The sequence below is a fragment of the Triticum urartu genome, chromosome 5A, assembly GCF_056163025.1.
Source record: "Triticum urartu cultivar PI428250 chromosome 5A, HENAU_Tu73, whole genome shotgun sequence".
In the NCBI taxonomy this organism is placed as follows: domain Eukaryota; kingdom Viridiplantae; phylum Streptophyta; class Magnoliopsida; order Poales; family Poaceae; genus Triticum; species Triticum urartu.
In genome coordinates, this window is record NC_141877.1 from 342062803 (window position 1) to 342079788 (window position 16986).

Consider the following 16986-nt stretch of genomic DNA (forward strand, 5'->3'; position numbering starts at 1 on the left):
ACCGAATTGAAACATCGATATTAAGTCTCGTACTATGTACATTCAACCCCCCCGCACAAACGCTACATACTTCCTGTATCGGTCAATCTTCCTCTCCTAACCACCTTAGGAAGCTATCGGTTTCCAACACACGTTCATTCTTTCTCTCCATGTTTCGACCTCTAAGTCTCTCAACTACACAACCCCTTTTTCCACTCTGTTACCAAATGTATTTACCTCACACACCCGCCATTGCACCCCAGGCCGAGCTCTCTCTCTCTCTCCCCCCTCTCCCTCTCACCCTCTCGCGCTAAATACATGCATTGCCTATCTAGCCCCCCAACCTCTCGTGCGCACACATGCACGTTGTATATCTAGGTCACTCCCTCGAGACTGTCTCACTCTTTCTTCCGCACGGCGGGCCACACTAGCTCAATCTCGCTCTCTTTATCTGAGTCTCATTTAACCTTGTTTTCTTTCACACACAAATGATATATCTCCCTATTCGGGCCTCGATCGACACACTCTATACTCTCTCACGCAGATTGTCTATCTAGGTCAGTCCATCCAAGCCGCCGCCACTCTTTCGACCTCATGGTGGGCCACGCTCACTCAATCTCTCTCTCTCTCTCTCCGTATGTCTCGATTGACCTCGCTCTTTCTCGGACAAAAATGATATATAACCATGTTTGTGCCCAATTCGACCTATTCCCATTGTATACTCTCTCACACACATCGTCTATCTAGGTCACTCTCTCCAACCCGTCTCACTCTTTCGATCGCACGGCGACCCTATCTGATCGGTTGACCTTGCTTCCTCCCACGCACAAAATATATCTACACGTTTGTGACTGGATCATCTCTCTAGCTCTATCTTACAGCCCACACCCTTAACAAAAAGCTCAATCGGACAATATCTCTCCAGAGCATATATATTTGTTCAATGAATGTCGGACCACACTCACTTTGTCTCTCTATCTATATGTCTCTCAATTGACCTCGCTTTCTCACACCGTATCTTCCACGCGTTGAAGCTACTACCTCTCCATCCCTCGCAAAGCCAGAGCTATTTACATTGCGAGGGGCACTCCAACCTTGGATTAATTTGTGTAGGCATTTATTCCGGTCGGTTTAGATTATATTTTCGTAGCATTCGGCCCACAAACTACTCCAAACACCGTTGCAACCCACGCAACTCCCCTAGTTGATTTCCCTCTGGCTCGGTCATTGCTCTCTCGAACGTCCTTTATCGCCTTCAATGTCACACCATGGTATTATTGAAAAAACTATGTTGTTCTATTTAATTATTATAAATAAGCTACAAAACTACACACCGATAGTCCACTTGGAATGGAACAAATTTCGACCCACAAATTAAAGTGCTACAAACTACACACCGAGGGGCCCACATGTCATGAAACAAATTTGGACCCATATACAAATTAAAAAATAAAGGACAAGGATTGAACATGCGACCGGGCCTTCAAGCCGCACGTCAATAGGCAACATACGTCGAATAGCAATGTTTGTTGTACCCCATTTGTTCACATAATGTTTTTATATTACCACAGCCTAATTAATGGATAACATGTAATATTATTTTTAGTACTATTCGCCTTCACTTACTGGTGGGTTCCATGTGTGCTCTCTCTCTCTCCTCCCCTTCTGCGTTTAGACGCATGGGCAAACAGGAAGAACTCGCGGGCGATGTTGCCGTTGACCATATCTGGACGCGTTCACAAGTCACGGCACCAGTTTCATGCACTAGCAGCACTAGTCAGTGTGTACATGCAATGCACGTTAATTTGGAAGTATATTAAGTGCATGAGGATATTAACTACTAGGATATTATTTGCGTGTTGTCATGTGATTAGCACTATTTTTGGCATGAAATTATTTGCACGCTAAACGTGTTGAGCGCTCGACATTGAAGCAGTCTAGGTCGTTGGATAACAAGGAATACATGTGTCTTGATGACGTTTTATATTTAATTTGATACGACTCTAGCAGAACATTCAATCGATCAAACCATACATTTCGTTCAGTATGACTCCGACTTTAAATTATACGATGATCGATATAAAATAAACGGAAATGATAAATGTTCAGATTTTAAGCATGGCAATCCGAACGTTTTTCATGGCAAATTTAGATTACGCGGCGACGGTGACCTAGTTTCAGATTTTAGTACTCCTGGACATTGGCCTAGTTTCAAGGAAGGCCAAAATGTTCTGGACTTCGGAGCGAGTCAACTGGCGGGAGGAGGCGACTGGCGTTGGTGCAAGGAAGCGGTCGACGGCGGCCATCCATGCCGCTGAGGGGGGCACTGGCACCCGCGCGGGGACAGGCATTGTCAACGGCGAGGCGGAGACATTGATGTGCACGAGCACCGGCACGGGCACGCACGTCAGTGCACGCGCAGGCGCATGCGCTGGCAGGTGCATGGGCACCGGCACGGGCGTGCGCGTCAGGGCACGCGCAGGCGCATGCGCTGGCAGGTGCACCGGCGCGTGAAAGTCGGCGGGGACCTCGTGGAACCCCGTGAGATCAAGCTCGGCGACAATGTGCGGCTCCCAGCCCATCAATGCCACGGGGATGGGCGCTGGCGCAGTTGGGGCGATGGGAGCCGGAACGGGATCGGGGACAGGCGCGGCGTCTTCCCGCAAGGCCAGTTCAAGCTCGTCCCAAAGCGCCTTATGTTCTTGAGACTCCGGCTAGGTGTCTTCCTCAGGAAACTGGAACACTAAGGGCAGACCATCGTGATGCGGCATGGCATATGTTTAGGTCAGGCTAGTTGGAGGTAGATGACAGGAGAATCGGAGAGGAAGAGAGAGGATTGTAGCGATACCGGGTAGTGCGGGGTTGATTTTAAACTGCGGCACCGGCGACATTAAAAGTGGGAGCAGTTGGGACGACGGTGGGCGGTGGAGCCTGGTCAAAGGGCTCGCCTCCCGGTGAGCCTGCACAGCGGTCTGCTCGCACGCCTCCCTGACAGCGGGCGCAGCGGTCTGCTCGCACGCCTCCCTGACAGCCGGCGCAGCGGTCTGCTCGCACGCCTCCCGTCGACTCACACGCTTGCTCGGACGGCACCTGCCGATGAGAAGTGGGGACTCGTGGCGGCACGTAAACGCCCACGGTTTCAATAGTGAAAGCGTTTGCCTTAACGTGACAGGTCTTTGTTCCAAAATACCATGGCTCTTCATTTGTGCAACTTGTCATAAGCAGCTTGTCTCAAATTGAAGAAAAAATTTACAAAGTAATATTTGTGCCATATCACGTGACCATGCTTAGTTTCAAGAATTTATGCTCACTTTTGGATTTTCTGAAATTTAAGATCCAGGATTCGAAACAATATCATAACCCGCATCATGCAATAAATTTTCAAGCCGTACATCTGTCCTGTTGTATTTCTTAAGAAAGGATTTGGTCAAACATTTTTCTTAGTTAGACTTCAGACAAGTTATATATGCAGAGTCAAAGGATAATCCCTCCGTACTAGTGCATTGCCTGATATATTAACTCAAGTACTAGGCACGAACAAACGGGCTCAATTCTGTGCTCATCCTGGTGTAGTAGTAGTAGTAGTAGTAGTAGTACTAGGCAATGCAGTTGATGGTGACCTTGACGAGCGGCGACCGAGGGAATTGAACCGTGCTCGGCACGGTAGGTAACGTTGTCTAGTTACTAAAGCATCCCTCCGTTGTTCATCGGTAGTCATTATGGACCGGGGACATGAGGGGAATTTCCTAGGGCTGGAATTCTGGCCGCCAGATATTTCGACTTGAAACGCTGAGGCTTGACTGGTTGGGGTTGCCTAATGTGCGTACCACGCACGCCACCGAAGGACACAAGCCCGGTTTTTTAGGATCAACACGAGCCAAGGTCTGGCTGGTACGCCGTTGGGTCCTACCATTTGAGAATATGAAAGGAACCTTTTAAATTGCCGAACGAATCTATGTGTATTACAATACCCTTATTTTCCTTGCAAATACTAATCTCAACAAGGTAATTGATTTATGACGAGTTGTTGAATTAGAGTGAGTTTGTGATATAGTGATCTCAACGTGGATTTCACATTTCATGGTATCCCGAGTAAGTTTTCCAATGCAAATTCAAATTTAAAAGATGAACAATATGGAGGTGAGAAAACTTTGTATGTAACAAGCATATGACCACACACATACACAGAGACACACACACGAACACAACAACAACCCAATAAGTATAGTGCATCTATTTTTCCAAACCATGCATGTATGACACGAATTCAAAAATACTCCTTCTATTCCTAAATATTAGTCTTTTAGAGAGTTCAATAAGTGACTACATACGGAGCAAAACGAGTGAATCTAGACTCTAAAATATGTCTATATACATCCGTATGTGCCAGTCCATTTGAAGCCTCTAAAAAGACTAATATTTAGGAACAAAGGGAGTAAAATGTAAGAAATCCATGGTCCTCAGTTCAATATTTAAAATGAACATGAAACTAAAACATGAATATTAAGTCTAGTACTACAGTACATGCACATGTTGTGTTTAGGCGGAGCTATGATTGTCAGGGGTCAACCCCTCGACCTTAGATAAAATTGTGGAGCTCTGTTTAGGGTTGTTTAGATTATATTTGTCCCCACCCTCCCAACCACCGATTGGCTGTGCACCCCACCCCTCCTCCCCGGGAGAATATCATGTGCTCCCATACCTTAGATGCTATATGCCGATACAAGTTGCTTGGAGCTTGTAGATCTGAGATATAGCAGCTCACATGATGTGTCTTAATATTTTTGCAGGAAACCTTGATGAGTTTGAGAATTGCACACAATTTGTACAAAAACTACTTAGATTCCCTTTGATCCCATATCCGACGACCTCGAAGCTCGTATCATCGTAGCATCTAAGATGAAGGAGGACATCATATTCTCCTGTATGTAAGAATATCATGTGCTACCACACCTTAGATGCTTTGGTGATACAAGCTCTTCGGAGGCGTTGGATTTGTGACCCAACACCTCCTCGGTGGTTCGAATGGTTTTTTGTAGAAAAGCCCCAAAAGAGTTCGGCCACTGCTTGCAAGCACAAAGACTGCTCAGATGCCATTGGATCTCAGATCAAATGACCTCCAAGCTCGTACACCATAGCATACAAGCTGCGATAGCACCTTATCTTTTCTCGCACGGGAGAGTATGAGGTGCTCCCGCACCGTAGATTCTATGGTGATACGAGTTCACTGAGATCTAACGGCCCACAGTAGGAGATTTGAATGTTTTTGCAATATACGGCTGATAGAGTTTGGGAAATGCGCAGAAAGTACAAGTACTACGCATGTGCCATCTGATCACTAATCATGCGACCTAGATGCTCATATCACTGTAGAGGGTAATTAAGCTACGGGGAGCACCTAATATGAGCAATGGGGAGCCGTCGGATCGAAGATGCAGTGGCACACACAAGGCCTGAATATTTTATTTGCAAAAAAACCTTTGGAGAGTTTCGAAATTGCGCATAATTACAAAGACTACTCCCAAGCCATTGGATCGCACTTCCGACAGTGTAAAAACTAGTATAACCATAGTATCTAAGCTGTGGGGTGGATGTGATATTCTATGTCGCTGTCATTTTTGTTCGTAAACTTGCAAAATATGTCTAACTCGTGCCATTACTTGTCTAACCGCGCAAAGTGTTTGTTCAACAAAACCATCCTACACTGAAATATCAGAACAACACACGGGGGTCCCACTTGTCATTAATCAAATTTGGACCTAAAACTAACAAATCTGAAAGACGAGATTTGAACTGGCAACCTAGACTACAAAAGCATAAGTCGATAGCCTGAAAAAACGGATGGTTGTTGGCTTTGTCCCATAACTTGATTTTATACAGTACTTGCGTTGAGTAGAGTAGAGGGAGTTCCTCGTCAACACGTGCATGACCGTTGTCTCACTTACTGGGGGGTCCCAGGTCTGCGATCTCAATCTCTCTTCTCTCCATCATCTAACCTTTGCACGGGCACACACGAAGAGCGGCGCTAGCTTGCCGTGGTGTTACTACAACTAAAAAAAGCTTGGAAAATAGAAGAATCGCCTAGAACAAGAGACGTTGTGGCTGGTCGAGACGGAGCTTACCACATCTATCCTCCGTGCCACGTTTGCATGATGAAGCTGTGTGGCTAGTGGGGTGTTTTCGACCGACTGGCTGGGTCCCGAGGTCGAACCATAGGTACTACGTTGGATACAGTATATTTTTACACGCACATTTTTCCTCCGTGTCGAGACGTGGCACACCCTACCACGCGGTTTACGGGGTCCTCCCGGGTGGTGCACGCATATATTCTTCCTGACGTGGGATGCCCTACCACGCGTTTTCTGGGTCCTCCTCGGTCGTAGCGCCGAAGCAAGTAAATGAGTCGTCAAATCACGAAAGACCACCTTTCCCACCGAGTACATCAATGAAGCATGGTGGATAGCTAGTTGGGCTAGTTCGACCGATTAGCTAGGTCGCTGCCACATTTGTTTTTTCACCCCTTTTTTATCTACTTGCCGACAGGTAAATTTAAATATCCACCGCGGCGTTGCTCTGGTGTTTGGGTGCGGCAGGATTTTTAATTTTTTGATTGACGGGAGCAGGCACGGTAGGATTTTTAATTTTTTGATTGACGGGAGCAGGCGCGGCAGCAATTAGTCACGATGACTCCGCCTGTAAAAACCCACTGCTCCCTGATGTGAGAAGTCGACGACTGGTGTTTTACCATGGTGAAAACCAAAAGATTCCCCGCTCCCTCCGCCTTCCCGTGGATTGCATTGCCTTTCAGCCGTTTCACCCCCTTTGCTTCCTCTCCCCATTGCTTCTACCTGGTGCCATGGTGGCGCAGCAGATCACGGAGTCCGAGGTGAGGCGCCTGACACTGGCTCCCGTCGACCGGGAGCGGGCTCTGCGGGCGGTTGCACCCTGCATCACCAATGTCGTGCGCCTCGAGAAGCAGAGGGACTTCGGTGGTGTTTAGGCGCCCTCTGCATGAGCATGTCCATGTCTCGGCACAACATGACCGTTGGATCAAACTCAGACGGTGCAGATCAGTCACTGTAGCACAAAGCGTGTGGGTGTGTTTGGTTGCATTCTCATCTCAATATAGTTGTTTCCTCTTCGTGTATTTTTGTCAACCTACTAGTGTGGACTCATGCACCCTTCATGCACTCTGCCAAACACATAAAAGTGGGTCGAGAAGGGAACTTTTGCTCCCATCCCGTGCACCCTTCATACACCCTGCGTAACACTATTCGTGCTTCATATGGTTCATGTTTCATGGAGTACTGTAGCACCGTACTCTCCGTGCGCTGTGGACCTAGTCTGTTAACATTGATCTCACTGTTCATTCTTGACCGGACAGTTGAAAAAGCGGTACTATGTTACATATAGGAGTAGTTGACATGCGCACAACATCATTTGTTATCGTCATATCTTTATACACTAGCAACAAGATTGTGTAGTACTGACATATGAACCACTGCACATGCCTAGTAGTAGGAGCAGTGTGTATGTTCAAGTGGCTGCCATGTTTCGCACTCCTCCGTCGTAAGAGTGGACACTGTCGGATTTCGTCATGGCTTGTGTCACGGGCTCCTCGCGAGGTGCCCCTGCCTTGATCTCTCCGCCTCCTCGCGAGCCTGCTTGATGAGGCTGCCACTAAGGAAGCTTCCTGTCGTCCACCCCGCGAGGCTTGGCCCCTCGCGAGGGTCTTGAGCTTGAGCTGATGAAGATGGGCCGCGCTGGGCCCCCACTTGAGCCACGCCGCAGGCCGCAGGCAGGCAAGTCTGGGGACCCCCGTTCCTAGAACGCCGACTGTAGCCCCCAGGCCCAAGGCGCGCCCGGGCTTGGCCTAGCAGGGAAGCGAAGGGGCAAGTGCGAAGCGCCGCGGGCCCTAATAGCCTGCGGCGTTGGGCGCCGCGTGGCGACTGATTGGACGTGGGCGTATGCGCTTCCCCATGACACCTCGGCAACTGTCCATCTGACAAAAGAGGTGCCTAGGCCAGACTTACTTGCTTTGTTCTCGTTCGCCTCGCCCCAGATCCCCTTTCTCGCTCTCCTCCTTCTTGCTCCCGAAATCCTCCTGATCTATCTCAATCCTTCTCATCCGGCACGCCATGGCGCCTCGCAAGTCCCCGACCGAGGCCTGGTACTCGCCGGCTCTGGATTCCCTGAACCTGCCGGAGAAGAACCTCACCCTCACGCGCCTGATGACGGCGGCGCAGGGCAGCAAGGGGGCGACTGTGCTCAAGGCCGGCTCCGACCAGCCTAAATTTAAGGGGAGCACCTTCTATCCGCTCTTTGTGAGCGCCATCGTCGCCGGTCTGGTGCCTCCTTTCTCTGAGTTCTTCTTTGTTGTTCTCCGCCAGTACAACTTGCAGGCTCTGCATCTCCACCCCAACTCTGTTCTTCTCCTGGCGATTTTTGCTTACTACTGTGAGGCTCACGTCGGGTAAAGCCCTCGGTGGCCCTGCTGCGTCACTATTTTTCCCTCCGGGTTTCTAGTGGCCATGTCTCCGCATGTGCGAGGTTCATCGCATACTCCAATTCCAATGCCATCTCGAAGCCTGGGAAGAGAATCGAAGGCTTCTGGAGCAAGTGGGTCATGGTGGACGTCGGGCACCTCCACCTCCGTCTGGTGTTGCCTACGGGGCAGCCCAAGGCTGTCGACGCGTGGTCCCGCGCGGAGCTCGTCGACCCCCGTGCGAGGGTGGTGTTGAAGAGGATGAACGCGGACCTGAGGCCGAGCAACTTGGGGCGGCGAAGCTGACCGGGGCCACGCTCTTGAGGGAGTTCTTGGAGCACCGGGTGGCTCCACTCCAGGAGCACTCGCTCCTGTTGTGGAGGCTTGGGGAAGCGGACGCCCCCTTGCGCCTAAGCTCTGAGGCCCTGACCAGCAAGAATCTGGTCGCGGCCCTCCATTCCTTGGTTGGCGGAGACGTGGCGAAGCCGGTGGGAGCCCCCGTCCCCCTGTTCCTTCATGATGACTGGGAGCAGGTGGTGAACGCCATGCCCACCTTCAATGGTGAGGGGCTGGTGCCCGCGGCAGCTCCCGAGGGTCTTGCGGCGCTGGCGATGGTGAACGTGTCCTCCGACAGCTCCAGCGGGAGCGAGGGGGAAGAAGAGGCGGAGGAGGAAGAGTCTGACTCTGAGGCGACTGGCGAGGAGTCGAGGGAGTCTTTCCCTCGGCGCAGGTCCCATGCCCTCCGCTCCATGCCGGACGACGACGAGGCCGGCGCCAGGCGAGGAGGGGAGGACTCCCCCTTGGTCGCAAGGAAGGGCAGGTCGGGGCTAGTTGCCCCAGGGTCTACTCTGGTCCCTGGGCGGTCTGAGGCCAGCTCCAGCCCTCCTGACGTGCCCTCTGCTTCCGGGCCTCCTGAGGCTGACCCCAGCTGCAGGCTCTCGGGCTTCAAGTTTGGCCGGAGGTTGCTTGGGTCCACGAGCAACGACCAGTAAGTGCTCGACTCGTGCTTTGCTTGGTTTCTGCCGCCGAGGCTTGACGTCCATATTCTTTGTCAGGCTGGCGCCTCCGGCGAAGAGGTTGAGAGGGGCTTCTGCGGCCCTACTTGGGTCGATCCCATCTTCCAGGGCGGCGCCTTCGTCTGTGGGGGAGGAAGACGGCGAGGCTCGCTCCTCCCCTGCCCGGTGAGGAGTCAGCCCCCGTGTCCCCGCTGACCCTGGAGTCGACTGCGCTCGATGCTGCAGCCGGGGAGCCAAGGCCCAGGGGGTTGCTTCCTGCCAAGCCGTGATCACGCTGTTGTCCTCTTCGCTTGCTCCGCCAGTTCCCGCTTCTCCTATTTCTTCTGCCACTGTCCTGGACCAGGTCGCAAGCGAACTGAGCCAGCTGCGGGAGGATCTTCTAAGCGCGGACCCTTGCCTAGCGGCTGGGCACCTGGAGCTAGCTTCTGGCTGGGCCCGTTCCGCTGCCTCCGTCCGAGCAGCGCTGAGCCAGGCCGTGGTGGCCTCAATGGGGAGAAGCAGGCCGCCAACCAAGCCAAGGCCGCTCGCGACGCTGCCCTGGGCGACGCTGCGGCTGCCAAGGCTCACTGCGAGGCACTGGAGACCGAGCTGCAAGGCCTGCGCGACAAGTTCGCCAAGGAGGTCCATGGCTGCCAGGAGAAAGAGAAGGAGATGAAGGCTCGGGAGGCTGCCGTCAAGGACCGGGACGTCAAGCTTGATGACCGCCACGGCCGATTGGAGATGCTGGAGCGGTCACTACAGGCGGAGAGGACCGAGCTAGACGCCAAGGCGAAGGTCCTAGTGGAGTATCGGGTGGTCTTCGCGAAGATGGAGAAGAAGGCTCGTGCCGCGCTGAAGACGCTTTACGAGAGTGGCTTGGAGGAGCCGTTGGCCGGTGCAGAGGACGGCCCCGCCAAGCTGCTTCCCTTCCTAGTCCGTGTGCTTGAAGATGTCGTAGACGGCCTTGGCCCCATGGCCGAGGCCGAGGCGCGTGCTCTGTCTTCTGCGGCGCTGACGCATGTCCTCAGCCACATCTACCTGCGCGACCCGACGTCGACTTCGACAGCCTGCTGGAACCCGTGAGCGGCGACCTTGCCGCCGCAGTCGCTGAGGCCATGAAAGGCCGAGCCGAGGCTTTGCTGGGGAGGTTCCGCGCCTTCAGCATCTTGCCCGGGCGCGGTGCCACCAGCTCCGCGGCCCCGGGAGGCGGAGTCGTCCAGCGTGACTCCACCACAGGCGGCGGCGCCACTGGAGAGTGATCCCTTCACGGCTTATGTCCTGTTTTATTCCTGCAACATGCACCATGCCTCGTGGAGGCGTTTAAACTTGTGTTTGGCGTCGTGAAACAATCTATGGCTTGTAATATTTGCTTTGAATTTCCTGGAATTTGGATTTTTCTCTCCTACTTGCCCGCGGTCTACATCGGCAGGGCCCGGCCCCACCCATACCTCACCCAGCGTTAGCCCCGACCGGAAACCAGGACGGGACTAAGGAGCGAGGGGCTATGTGGTAAGTTAGGCTCCTGAGTCGTGATGCTCAGGAGTCCCCCTTGGCGCGTAAGCAACAAGTAGGAAAGGGGGGAACGAGGAGTGGATTGGTCGTTCTACGTCGGCAGGGCCCGGCCCCGCACATACCTCACCCAGCGTTAGCCCCGATCGGAAACTAGGACGGGACTAAGGAGTGAGGGGCTACGGGGCAAGTTAGGCTCCTGAGTCGCGATGCGCAGGAGTCCCCCTTGACGGTCAAACGGGTTTCCATACCTTGGCTCCGCTCAGGGAGGGGTGCGTGACGACCAGGTCCAAGGGACCTGGCTGGGTGGCGTGCGCTCGGGAAAGGCCCGGGCGTAGCCCCCGTGTCCAGCCCCCTCGCGCGGCGCTCCCGAGGGGAGGCGTTGCGATGGTGCCGGACACTGAGCTCTGGGCTCCCTGAGGTTGGTATGGCCGTAGGCCGCCCTTAGTTGTTTATCACCAGCACGGAGCATAGTGCTTCCGTATGTGTACGGGCATAGCCGCTCCTCGGCAGTGTCGTCATCCAGCGCGGAGCATGGTGCTTCCACTGGTACGTGGGAGGGGGCTCCCCTCCGGGAGGAGCCCCCGGGGCGTGTACAGCCCCGCCCTGACACGTGGCCGGCATGGTAGGGCTAGGAGAGGTGTATCTGGGCACTCGTGAGCCAGCGTGGGACTCACGAGGCCCTACCTCGAGGCGGGTTGCGCCTGGCTCTGGGCCTTTATCAATGGTGTGTTCCTGCATGGTGGTTAGAATGCAAATGCTCTACGTCCTCAGGTCACGGCCCTCGAGTGACCTCAGCCGCCGCTAGTATAACAGGTCGCGATGCCGTGGGTCAAGGCCAGAGGTGAAGGCTGGAGAGCCAGTAGGAGCCCATGAGTCGCAATGCTCAGGTACCCCCCTTTTAACGTGCAAGCGCTTTGCACGAAAGCAGAGAAGTCCGCGATAAGCAGCAGGTGACAATTAAGTGCGAAAGAGAAAATTCATTTTAAGTAGATGCAGGAAAAGCAAATGCCGCTGGGCCAGGCCCGAGCAGCTCGGGGATGATGCGGCCCAAGGGGCGCCCCCAACAAGGTAAGTAAAGAGCATAAGCAAAACGGATACACGCCGTAGGGACGGACCCACGCGACCTGGGAATGATGCGGCCCTGTGGGCGCTCCCAGCTAAAAAGGAACTTAGAAAGATGTCACCTTGTGCCGTTGAAGGTGGAGTGATGTTGAAGAAGCGGGCAACGCGCGATGAAGACATCGACCCTCACGAGCCCCCAGGCCCAGGAGCCTCGGGAGGCTCCGGGGGCACAGGTGGGTTTCCGAGGGCCATCTCCATCTCTGCGAGGATCGCACAATGCCTGACCTCCTGAGCCTCTAGAATGCTCCTCAGTAGGCGCTGATGAGCGGCGACCGCGTTCGGCAGGCCGAAAGGCATGCGAACGTAGCTGTGAGGTGGACTCTCGCAACGCCCCATGCGCGAAGGCCAGAGGCGCTCCTGAGACGTGGCTCGGTTGAGCCCTGGCACGTCGATGCAGGCGCGCAGCCCACTATCCTCGCCTGGATGTGGGGCTACGGTGGGCAAGCGGTGGCTGCCGCGTATGACTCTCGACTCCTGTAGCTCCTGGGTGTTTCTTGCGATGAACTCCTATGGGTTTGGTCTTCCTTGCCTTGTAACTTCCTAAGGGAAACGTGCCTAGAAGCACCCCTCCAAGTGGTGCCCGAGCGCCTCCCTCGCGACGTTGGCAAAGTCGGTGGCTCTCCAAGAAAGAGCCCCCGAGCCCTGCCTAAGGAGGGCACCGGGCGCGCCTTCCTATGCGAGAGAGGGTGGCGCTCCCTGATTGGGCATAGATCCTAACGCAACACCTCAGGAGGCACCTGCCTCCTTATGGCTTGGGCCTGGCGAAACCTTCTTCTTCTTGAGGGTCGCCTCGGGAAGTCTTCCGTTTCTGTGGTCCGGGTCTTCGATTGCTGCGGCTTGGAACGCGCGCTCAAGTGAACACACTGCGTCCCTTTCTTCACAGGGTACGGTGATGACTCCACCACTTCCTGGCATCTTGAGGACATTGTATCCATGGTGAGTCAGTGCCATGAACTTGGCCAGGGCTGGGTACCCGAGGATGGCATTGTATGGCAGACGGATGTGGGCGACGTCGAAGTCGATGAGCTCGGTGCGGTAGTTATTGCGCTGACCGAAGGTGACTGGAAGGCGAACATGCCCTATTGGAACAGTGGAACCATCAGTGACTCCTGAGAAGGGCTTAGTTGGCTGAAGCTGATCGTAGGGCACTTGGAGATTGTCGAACATCTCGATGGACAGGACGTTGAGTCCTGCTCCGCCGTCAATGAGGGTCCTAGTGACCTGCACGTTTTTGATGACTGGGGAGCAAAGCATCGGGAGGACTCCGGCCGCTGCGGCGCACTTGAGCTGGTCCGCTGAGTTGAACATGATAGGGCACGCGGATCACCTAAGAGGGCGCGTGGCCTCAAGCTTGGGGAGTACTGCATTTACCTCGCGAGCAAACTGCTTGAAGATGCGCTGTGAGGCTGGGGCCTCCGCACCACCCAATATGCAAGTGATCGTGTGCGGCTCCTGGAAGCCCCCAGCACCCTCGTCTTGATGTTGGTCTTCGTTCCTCCTTGGCGGTGGTGGCAGTGGAGGAAGGCCTGCGTTGCCGTGCGGGTGATCCTCACGAGGCTGATCTCTCCAGCCTCCCTCGCACGGCTGGTCCTGCCAGCGATCCTCGCGAGGTCGGTCACAGCACCCTTGGCGAGGGCCACGGTCTTCCCATCGTCCGCCACCTCTTCCTCCTCCTCGGCCATAGCCCCTGTCGTTGCGCTCGGGGCGTCGGTCGACACGTCCATCTCTCACGACCCTGAGCTCTTGACAATCGTTGGTGTTGTGGGTGTGGAGGTCGTGGTACACGCAGTACCGGCTGCCCTTGGATGACTCAGGCTGATCCCTGCCTTGCTTGGTGTCTGGCTCCGCTACAAGCACGGCAGCCCCCTTGCGCTTCACGTCCTTGGCCATGGGCTTCTTCTCTTCTGGGTCGGCAGCCGGGAGTTCAAGGAGGGAAAGGCGCCCTTCCTCAGCCCTGGCGCACTTGGTCGCCAAGTTGAACTGCTCCAGGGATGTGCATAGGTCTTCATGGATTGCTAGCTCCTCCTTCATCTTGATGTCGCGTACGCCATCGGAGAAGGCCGAGATGATGGCTTCTTCAGTCACCTTGGGGATCTTGGGGCGAGCGTTGTTGAAGCGCTGGATGTATTTCTGCAGGGTTTCCCCTTGCTGCTGCTTGATGCGGCGCAGATCGTTCACGGCCGGGGGCCGGTCATGAGTGCCCTGGAAGTTGGCGATGAAGCGAGTGCGCATCTCGTCCCAGGAGGAGATTGTGCCAGGAGCTAGGTTCAGGAGCTAGGTGTGGGCCCCGTCCTTGAGCGCCATGGGAAACCAGTTCGCCATGACCCTTTCGTCTCCGTTGGAGGCTTCGATGCATAGCTCGTAGAGCTGTAGGAACTCCGTGGGGTCCGCCGTGCCATCGTAGCGAGGGGGCAGGTCAGGCTTGAACTTGCGTAGCCATGCGACGCCGCATAGCTCGGGGGCGAGGGCGCGGCAGCCTACTGTGGCCACCGGTGCCTTTTGCTGGTGCTGGGCTTGCTCCTTGGGATTACCGCGCGTCGCTGCTTGGAGCTGAGCAGGGTCTTGGCGTGGAGGCGCAGGGACGCGATCTTGGCGCGCCGGCGCTGGGAGCGCGCGAGCACCTTCTTGGGGACGAGGGATCTCTTGGCAGTTCCTTTCTTGCTGCGCAGGCACCGGACGCGGAGGGTCTCGCCCTGGGGCTGCGCGCCTTGGAGCCAGGGCGCCTCCTTGGGGAGGAGGTGGTGGAGGAACCTCCTGATCCTTGCCTCCTGCATGGAATGGTGGGCGAGGCAGCGAGAGGGACAGCAAGGGGGAGCCCCCTGCAGCGCTGACGAGCTCGGTGATGCGGGCGAGCCAGTCCTCGTAGAGGTCATCAACAGGGCGGTAGTGCAAGAGCTCTCTTGCCAGGAGAAGCGCGGCGTGCGCGTCCGTGGGGGCGCGACGAGCGTGGGACGATGAAGCGGCTGGAGTCAGCGGCGGTGTGGCGGTGCGGCCGTCCCGCCGCACCGAAGGATGCTGGGACAAGGCCTGCTGCTTGTTCCCCGCCAGGCCGGTGGCGGCGTTGGCGGCAAGCGATGGGGAACGACGAGGGCGTCTGCCGACGGGCGCTATCTGGGCGACGCGGGTGGCGAGAGCAGCCCGGCGCTCAGCGCGAGCTCGACGAGCGTCAGCCATGGACACGATGGAAGAGCGCACACGAACAGCGGAAGAAAGATTCTGGCGCACCCCTACCTAGTGCGCCAAATGTCGGATTTCGGGATCCGGCAGACCCTTGAGGTTCGAACACTAGGGTGCGCGAGGAGATCTCTCCCCTACCGATCTACATCCAATCTCCTCACGTGATCTAAGCTGGAAACAACGAACAACACAAGGGACACGAGGTTTATACTGGTTCTGGCCACCGTTGTGGTGTAATACCCTACTCTAGTGTGTGGCATGGTGGATTGCCTCAGGGGCTGATGATGAACAGTACAAGGGAAGAACAGCCTCGCGAGAGGTGTTCTTGAGCTGGTGCGATGAATTGCTTGGGTAAGTTCAGTTGCCTCTCTCCCTCTCTCTGCTGGGGCTCTATCAGATCTCTAGATGTCTCTCGATCTCTCTATCCATCCATCCTTTTTTCCCCACTCTGTGGTGGCTAGCTCTCTTTATAGAGGCCCTGGGCCTCTCCCCAAATAATGAGCGGGAAGGGCGCCAACAATTGTCCATTTTGAAGGGGAACATCTAGTACAAGTTATCCTGACCAAAGGTGGTCTTCGGCTGCCAAAAGCACTGGTGATGACACCGTCTTGGGCTCCACGGTGACCTCCGTCCTGCCGCTCTACTGGTCTTGGTCTCGTTGCACCGGAATGGTAACCTTTGCCCCATGCCTTGGTCTGTGCTTGCCCCCTTTGCACCAAAGGGGAAACAAGGACACTGCGCAGGCCGGCGCCCACCTGGTCTCGATCGTCATGGCTTGCGTCACGGGCTCCTCGCAAGGTTCCCCTGCCTGGATCTCTCTGCCTCCTCGCGAGCCTGCCTGATGAGGCTGCCTCTGAGGAAGCTTCCTGTCGTCCGCCCCGTGAGGCTTGGCCCCTCGCAAGGGTCTTGAGCTTGAGCTGATGAAGATGGGCCGCGCTGGGCCCCCACTTGAGCCACGTCGTAGGCCGCAGGCAGGCAAGTCTGGGGACCCCCGTTCCCAGAACGCCGACAGAAACGCTTGTTGTAATCATTTTTTTCTTTAGAAAAACAGTGGACACGCTCTACCGTGCGGATCCTCCTCTAGCCATGCACTAAATTACTCACTTTCGCCGACGTGTGGGACAGCCAGCACCTGGGTCCACCAGCCATGCACTAAATTACTCCGTAGTTGAGTGACGGTAGACTGCCCCGATCGAACCGCTACAGTAATGCCCAACGAGCCGTCAAATCACAAAAACCCCTCCTTTCTAGCAGTAAGTTGGACGAACGAAGCAACCATCATTTCACTCTTCTCTCTCAGCTTCCTCTCTTAAAGAAAACCCCCACTTGCTTCGCTTCTCCCTCATCTCGTTCCTCCTTTCACTCTTCTCTCTCAGCTTCATCTCTTGGATGGACGCCGGAGCACCGGCCGACGTGATGCCTATGGCTCTGGCCAAAACCGTCGAGGCTCATGGTACGAAGAAGCGCAAGCACCCCGCTGAGACTACCACGTACAAGCTCAAAGACATTGCCCTGTCCAAGCCCCCCTCCCTGGGATCCCTCATTAAGCAAGTCCAGGTAATGTCTCTTGTTGACGATCTTTTTCTCAATCTTGATCGTGTTTTTTCATCTAACACGCAGTACTAGTACTGGTAGTACAACTTTCTGGATGATCTTGCATGTGATTTTAGTGTGCCAAATGACGGTTCTAAATTCCTCTTTTGACCAAAACATGCG